The sequence below is a fragment of the Capsicum annuum genome, chromosome 11 (genome assembly GCF_002878395.1).
Source record: "Capsicum annuum cultivar UCD-10X-F1 chromosome 11, UCD10Xv1.1, whole genome shotgun sequence".
Classification (NCBI taxonomy): domain Eukaryota; kingdom Viridiplantae; phylum Streptophyta; class Magnoliopsida; order Solanales; family Solanaceae; genus Capsicum; species Capsicum annuum.
The window spans coordinates 135,264,842-135,273,860 of record NC_061121.1 but is presented as its reverse complement, the minus strand read 5'-3'; the positions used below and the strand labels follow the sequence as shown (position 1 = coordinate 135,273,860).

At 33.7% G+C, this 9,019-nt stretch overlaps 1 pseudogene; it reads left to right on the top strand.

Annotated features, from left to right (window-relative positions):
* The window catches only part of LOC107846445, an 87,461-nt pseudogene that overhangs the window by 20,056 nt on the left and 58,386 nt on the right, over nucleotides 1–9,019 (top strand).

Sequence of the window (9,019 nt, the reverse complement as noted above, 5' to 3'; positions counted from 1 at the left end):
AGAACCATGATAATAGAATGGATATTGGGGAGGAATTCGTTGAGGGTGTCAAAATTTTTGTTGAACATGCTAAAACACTTGATCTTTGGACACGTTTTCGGGTAATTCGTTGTCCTTGTGTTAGATGTGATGGTATAAATCTTGCAAGTGAAGAAGATGTAAGGAAATATCTTTATAGAAAGGGGTTTCACGAGGACTTTTTAAGATTGCGTGGTATTCATGGTAATGTTGCGCAAAATAACTTTGTTGCTGGAGAAAGTAGTAGGTCTATAGGTCATAATGAATATCAAGATACTAGAATGACAGAAATGGTGCATGATGCATTTGGGATGCAACACGGGGTTGACTTTAGGGAAAATGTTGAAGATGTTCCTAATAGCGAAGCGGGCAATTTCTTTAAAGAATTGCAGGCTGCTAGTCATCCTTTTTTTGATGGGTGTTCGCACTCTCGTTTGTCTGTTATTGTTAGATTATTAAGTATTAAATCTGATTGGAATATTGCGAAAGGAGGAATAGACTCAATTATAGACTTTATTAGAGAGTTAGTTTACCCCGACTTGGAGGTTCTTGATTCTTTCTATAAGGCAAAAAGATTGGTGTCAAAGTTAGGTCTCTCCTCGGTTAGAATTGATTGTTGTGACAATGGCTGCATGTTATACTTTAAGGGAGATGCTAATCTAGAGTTCTGTAAGTTTTGTCAGCACCCTAGATAATAGTGTGGTTCTACTGGGAAGCAAATTGCTATTAAGGCAATGCATTAATTACCTCTTATACCAAGGTTGAAGAGGTTGTATGCTTCCTACAGCTCAGCTCCTCATATGAGATGTCATAGTGAAAATAGAAGGGCCCCTGGTGTTATGTGTCATCAATTTGATGGGGAGCCTTGAAAGCATTTTAATGCAACTTATCCAGATTTTGCAGCTGAGCCACGAAATATTCGATTGGGATTATGTGTAGATGGGTTCTATCCTTTTTCAGTTGGTGGTGCTCCATATTCATATTGGCCTGTATTTATCACTCCTTATAATCTTCCTCCTAAAATATTGATGACTAGTCCTTATATATTTCTGAATTGTGCTATTCTTGGCCCGCATAATCCAAAAAGTGGAATAGATGTGTACTTGCAACCTTTGATAGATGAACTTCAGATTTTATGACATGAGGGGGTTGAAATATGGGACATCTCTCTCAAAGAGAATTTCAATATGCGTGCATATCTAATGTGGACTGTTAACGATTTTCCTGCTTATGGAATGTTGTAGAGGTGGATGAATGTTGGAAAGCTGGCTTGTCCGTACTGCATGAAAAAAATAAAATCTTTCACATTGAGACATGGCAGGAAAAATTCATGGTTTGATTGTCATCATTGTTTCTTGCCACCTGATCATGAATTTAGGAGACTCAAAAATGCCTTCAGAAGGAATAGAAGGGAACATGATGGTCCCCTTCCAATGCTGTCTGGTCACGATGTCTGGGAAATAGTTCAGGATTTGCCTAAAGCCAGCGAGGAACGATTTTACAGGCTTGATGGATATGACGTTTCGCATAACTGGACTAAGCAAAGTATATTTTGGGAGTTAGAATAGTGGCCAGATAATTTACTTAGAAATAATGTTGATGTCATGCATACTGAGAAGAACTACTTTGACAACTTGTTCAACATAGTTATGGATGTCACCGGCAAAACAAAGGATAATCCTAAGGCCAGACTTGACTTACTAGAATATTACAATCGCAGAGAATTACACTTACAGAAGGGGCCCAATGGCAATGTTCTTAAGCCCAAGGCTAGTTTTACATTCAAGTTGGACCAAAAACGTCAAATATGTGAGTGAGTTCAAAATTTGAAGATGCCCAACGGATATGCCTTAAATTTGGGAAAGAGGGTTGATATGACACAAGGAGTCTTGCATGAAATGAAAAGCTATGATTGTCATGTTTTCATGGAGAAATTACTTCCAATTGTTTTTATTGGTTTACCTGAAAACATATGGAAACCAATAGCAGAGATCAGTTTGTTCTTCAAAGACTCATGTGCCACCACATTAATAGAAGAAAATCTGGCGCGAATGAAAAGTAATATTGTTGTTATCACCAACAAGCTAGAGAAGATTTTACCGCCAGCGTTCTTCGATGTGATGGAACATCTTCCCATTTACCTTATGCACGAAGATCGACTAGGCAGTCCAGTTCAAGCTAGGTGGATGTATCTATTTGAACGGTAAGCATTTGCAACATATTTAAATGCATACTTTTTTTGTTAAATATAGTAAACATCTAACCTTAAAATTGTACAGGGCAATTGGAAAATTGAAAAAAGGTCCCAAAAACAAACATAGGGTGGAAAGCTCTATAGTTGAGGCATACCTTGCAAGAGAAACTTCTCAACTTTGTTTATACTACTTTCGTGATGAAGTTACTTGTTCAAGAAACCGACCAAATCGTCATCAGTATGATGTGAATGAGCCTCATTTGCAACCGATATCAATTTTCAATCAATCTGGCTGTAAGTCTTACAAAAATCATACCTCGCCGGCTCACTCCCACGGAGCGAAAATCAACAACTTTGTATATCTTGCTGAATTGCCCTGAAATTGAGTCCTTTCTGAAGTAAGGAGATTCAAATTTTAACATATCTTGTTTGTTTACTCATTCCCTTAAAGAAACTAATTTTGTATCCCATGGTGGATATTCAGTTCATTTAAGACTCAATTTCATGAAAATCAAGTGTATGCATCCTTTGCATCATGGTTTAAAAATGAGGTTCATCAGTGTATTAATATTTCTACAAATTTACACATTCGTCAACTAAAATATATATATGTATGATATTTTTAGGTACACCATTTACCAAATGCAGCCGTATACGATAATCTCTTGACAAATATTTCTTTAGGTCCATTCGAAGCTAATACAATGTCCCAATACGAAGTAAATGGGTTTAATTTTTCCACCGAACAATACTCCAGGTCAAGGAAAACAAACAATAGTGGTGTTTGGGTTAAGGGTGATAATGATGTTGATTACTTTGGCATCATACACGAGATTTTAAAACTGGAGTATGCTGGTTTTCCAATAAAAAAAATTATCCTTTTTTGATGTAAGTGGTTTGATCCAAGCACAGTAGGCACAAGAGTACATAAGGAGCATAACATCATTGAAGTGAAGCACAATAGGTCGTATCCTAGTTACGATCCATTTGTTCTAGCGCAAAATGTTAAACAAGTGTTTTATGCTCCTTATCCGTTGTGCAATGACAAGTCTGATTGGTGGGCTGTGATCAAAACAAGGCCTATAGAGCGGGTGGAAGTTGAGAATGTGCTGGAGACTGCGTATCAAAATGAAATGCAGATTGATCACCAGCTAGTGGATATTGAATTAGTGGACAATTTGAATCACTCAAAAATATTTTTGAAGAAGTTAGTATTGTGGAAGAAGAGTCTGGGTGGGTAGGAGATAAGAAAACCTTCGAAGAGGCTGAATGGTTTAGTGGAGAGTCTTCAGACGAGGAGGATTAGTTGTATAGGTTAAATTTATTATGTATTGATATGTAATATACTGTTTAAGTTTGTTGTTTCCACTTTTCCATGATTTATATAGTAATAAAAATATTCTTGTCTATATCTCGTGTTGTTGGAGGGATTTAAAGTGTGAATGAGTAACTTGACATTAGTTATTTGGAATGTTTTCTTATATATTTATTTTGTAGGAACTAACAACTTGTTAAATTCACATAATTTAGATGTCAGGCAAAGGTGACAAAGGTAAGGGAAAATTAGTTGATACTACGAAACCAAAAAAGAAAAGAGAACCTCTGCCTTATAGACGACCGACAGGTATTCATATATCTGAGGGTCGGTTTGCTGACGCACTAGCACGAGCCTTATATTCTAGGTCGTCCGAGAATTCGATACCTACTCCTATGCATGTGGGGCCACTACATGGGTCTACACCGACCCATTCTCTTTCTATAACCGTGCCACCGCCAGCACAGTACTATCGGATGACTGTTGGCCTCTCCAGACATCTACCATTATCGATACCCTCCTGTAGTAGTCACGCAGCTTCGCACAGTGATTCTGTTGGATCTATTGGGTTGCCGGATCTTCAGTTTGGAGGCACTCCATCTGGTGCTTTCGATCCACCTACGCCAGTGCATCCACCAATGCTTACTAAGCAGCCAGGAGACAGAGATGATTCTGCGAGGATTTATATGGTTCTAGTTGCAAGAGGGTAAGATTTCTAAATATAATAACGTTACTCATATTTTCCATTACTATTTTAATGTTCCCAATGAAATTACCATTTTATCTTGTGTTGTAGGTTTAAGATGGATGCTGGAGTTAGAAATGTGGCACGAATATGCATTAGTCGGCACTTCAATGGCTACTGGATCAGCTGACAAAAGGTTCTAGAACTTGAGAGGGATAGAATATTTGAAGAATTTAAGGTAAGGATTTAACTTATCGCCTACTTATTAACAATTTATTAGAACACAAGATTGAATATTATATTTTGGTTATAGAAATTTTACTGGTGGGATGCTGCAAATGAATTTCTTATAAAGAGGAACTTTTTCCAAAGATGTAGAGGCAGATTTAAAGATCTATTGAATTATGCTCGAAAGAAATCGGTAAAACCTAAGTGGATTCCTGAACCTTTATGGCCATTGTATCCGCGCCACTGGAATAGCCCAGAATACCAATTATTGAGGAAAAAAGGAAAGAGAACCCGGGCATCATCTAAGGGTGGCTCCCTACATACTGCGGGTGCTAGAAGTACTCTTGTAGTGAAAGAAAAATTGATATGTAACTTTTGCAGTTTTAATTTTGCGTTTCTATTTAAATTTTTTTATTATTTGAACATTGAAAATTTTTTCCATATGCAGGAAAAAGAAATGGGTAGGGAATTACCAACTGATGAGGTTTTCAAGATGACCCATCTAAGAAAGAAATTGAACCCGAATAATGAAGATGTCTGGGTTGAACCCCGTGCAAACGTTGTCCACGTAAGAAATAAATTTTGAATATATGAATCTTTTTCTCAAATTTGATATTATTCAACTATAACAACTTTAGTATTTTTTGACTGTTAGTATTAAATTTACCTTGAATATATATAAGACGAATTTAGGCGTCTTCTTGGTGAGTATCGTAGTAGTTTGCCTCCTAAAAGTCAGGGTGACCCAATACCCCAGCATATACGAAATGAGTTATGGACAAATGCTTCGGCTCCTGCAAATAGAGGTCATTTCTACGGATGCCACACTGAATATTTTGGCTATAATATTAGGAGTTCGTCCGGCCTTGCATACTCTAGCTCTTCGGTTGATGCAGAAACCATTGAAAGACTACAAAATACGGTTTCTCAACTCACCAAAGAGTTTGCTGAACAGAGACAGAGGTGTGTTGAAGAGAGTGCGTGGCAGAAGAAGACGGAGGAGGCAACGACATCACAAATCAGGATCCTGCAGAAGCAGTTCAGTTCTTTCATTCAGACTGGGGTTATTCCTCCGTGTCCTGGTGATACAGTTCGGGCTGCAAAAGGTCTAGACCTCCTGGATGATTTTAGCACGGATGATGATATAAAAGACGAGGACGAATATAATGATGATGACTGTTAGTTTTGTGATTTTTGTATGTCTTGTACTTTAAATTTAGACATTTTGTTGTTTAAAACTATTGTTGTAGTATTTTCGTACTCACTTTTGTTGGATATTTTGTATATGTTGTACACTTTTGAAAATTTCCATTTGTTTTTTTGTTGTTGTTGTATTTTCATTTGTGGTCGATTTTCCTTTTTTTTTTAATAGTGATATTAAACATTAACTTAAACAAAAAATAAGAGTAGAAGTCTGTACTCTGACCCGTTTTATTCCCATTAAGTTCTTTCTTCATTAAAAAGAAAAAACTTCTGGAATCCCCGCACCATTTGGGCATGCAAAGTGATGTGCATCTCAAAACATATTTAGGGTTTCTGCATTCTTCTGCAGAAGAAAGAATTATAAACAATACAATCGTCTGATTCGACTTTCATTTTGCCAATGAAGATCCTCTTAATTGCCATGTAATCATATGATGCTTCTAGTGTTCTACATTGTGGTTTAATATAGAGTATCCATATATGTCACAAAACCATGGCATATAGTATATATATATATTGCTTCTCTTATTTTCACCTTTTCAACAGCCACATATCTAGGGTTTGAATCCTGTGAGTGTGTTTTACCCCCTAAAAGTGAAAACCCATAATATAATCAAAGCCCATAATTGGTAAACTTATCGAGTGGGGGAAAAAAAAAATTAAAGAATAGGATGAAAGGACTAAGATAATAACCTACTTTCATCACTAAGGTAAATTCAATTTAAAGTTTCTCCTTCTCCTATTTCAGTATCCGTGATATAATTTTAAGGATTTAACTCATATACATTAATAAGATAAAATATTAGTTTACATTATTTGAACTTATAAAATATTAGTTTACTTTATTTGAACTTATTGTTGCAGGCAACTTGTCTTGTATTTTAGAGTACCAATCACAATATTTTAATGTATTACTATTGCACTTACATCTAATTATCAGTTTAGTATAATGTAGGAATTTTTCTTTCCTTTGGGTTTAGAGTAATTAATTCCAAGCCAACCGGCTAAAAGTATGGCAAGTTATGAGGATATATATCTCACAGGGTCGTTTGGTAGAGTGTATACGATACTGAATATGATATATTCGTAATGCTGGGATTAGTAGTGTTGGGATTAATAATATTGGAATTAGCAATGCTAGGATTATTTTTATGTAGTGTTCAGTGTTTGATTTGATTTATTGTAAATAATATGTATTTTTATATTTTTTTTCAGATAATATTGTTTGTTTATAAAAATATTCCCGACCTTCTATAGCTTTGTGTATTTTCTTTGTAAAGCTTTATTATTCTTTTTTTAAAATAAAAAATATCAATAATATAATTAATAATTTACTTTTGAATTTCAAGATTTAATCATTTACTTGCAGGTATTTTTTTGGTTATCTTTTCTTTATTTGTTTATCATTTGTTTGTTGTATCAGTTTGTGGTGTGCGTAAGTTGGACGGAAGAACGTGTACCTTTTGAATGAGATAGTGAAATCGTCATTAACATAAAATTGTGTTCCGTCTAGTGTTAAAGCTAATACAAAAAAAAAATATATTAGTTGTGATATATCCTATGTACAAAATTAAAGTTTGTATGCAAACAACCATACATGAAATATATTTTCGAGTATTGACCAATTTACTAAAATATAAGTATTTTTTAAACTTAATGGAGTAGGTTTTTTTATGACTAAAATTATTTGGAGGAAAATTATCATCTTGATAAATTGAAAAGAAATAACGAATATTGAATAAATTGAAAAGGATTTAGAAAAGATTTAAGTGCATTTTTGTCTTTACTCATGTTTATTCCATGTATTAAAACTCATGTATTACTAGTACCACCAAATGAGATGTATTAGTTATAATACCATATAGGGGGTGTATTAGTTATACGTTGCTCTAAAATTGCTATCAAACAAAACATTAAAATAATACCACACTTAATCCATGTATTATTTTTCTAATACACTCAACCAAACTACTTCATAATTCAAAATGCAGCTTAGAGATATGGTACTTCATGGCACTGATTCTTGTTGCTGGATACCTCAAGAATGCTGAAGTGGCAGTGGATGCAATTTCTATTTGGTCAGTTTACAATTTTTTACTATGTGATACTAAGTAGTGACCTCCTTTAATTTAATTTGGCACGAATCTTTAGACTCCTTCGAACTGTGGACCAATAGCTGATAAGACTTTTTTCTATTCAATAGAAGTGTTTATCATAGGCTAGTAGCAGTAATAAGTAATGGTACCCGATGACTGAAATCAAGTGATGGAGAAGAAGATAGAAAAGTAAAAGATCTTTGGATAGGTCTGTCAACGGGGCCGGGCTGGGCTGGGCCGGGTCAACCTCGATCCAACTCATTTTTTACTGGTTCGTGGGCTGATCCAGTTCCAGGCCTGTGTAAACGGGTCGGTCCGATTTCGGATCCAACAGTAATTTTTCAAAAAATAAATTGGGACCGGTTCATTAATTGTTTACCGGTCCAATCAGGTAAAAAAAAATGAAATTAAAAGGTTTTTTTTTCTAATATACACTATATATACCCACCTATATACATTTTAAACACGTTAAACAATATACACACAACATATATACACTATATATATACTACATTAGAAAACATATACACATGTATATGACTATACGTTAAATATATATACTACTTTAGAGTGTATACAAAATATGTACACATATATACATACGATATAATATATATACTACTTTAAATAATATACATACAACATACATACACTATATATATACTACTTTTGAAAATTTGATTACATAATTACATATGCACATGTATACGTTAAATATATATACTACTTTAGAGTCTATTGGAAATATATTCACCTATATACGTACTATACAATATATGTACTACTTTAAATAATATACATACAACATATATACACTATATATATACTACTTTAGAAAACATATGCACATGTATACGTTAAATATATACTATTTTAGAGTCTATTGAAAATATATACACATATATACGTACCATACAATATATGTACAACTTTAAATAATATAGATACAACATATATACACTATATACATACTACTTTAGAAAACATATACACATATATACGTTAAATATATACTATTTTAGAGTCTATTGTAAATATATACACATATATACGTACCATACAAATATATGTACTACATTAAATAATATACATACAATATATATACACTATATACATATAACTTTAGAAACATATACACATATATATGTTAAATATATACTACTTTAGAGTCTATTAAAAATATATACACATATATACATACCATACAATATATGTACTACTTTAAATAATATATATACATCATATATACACTAAATAGTATATACATACTACTTTAAAAA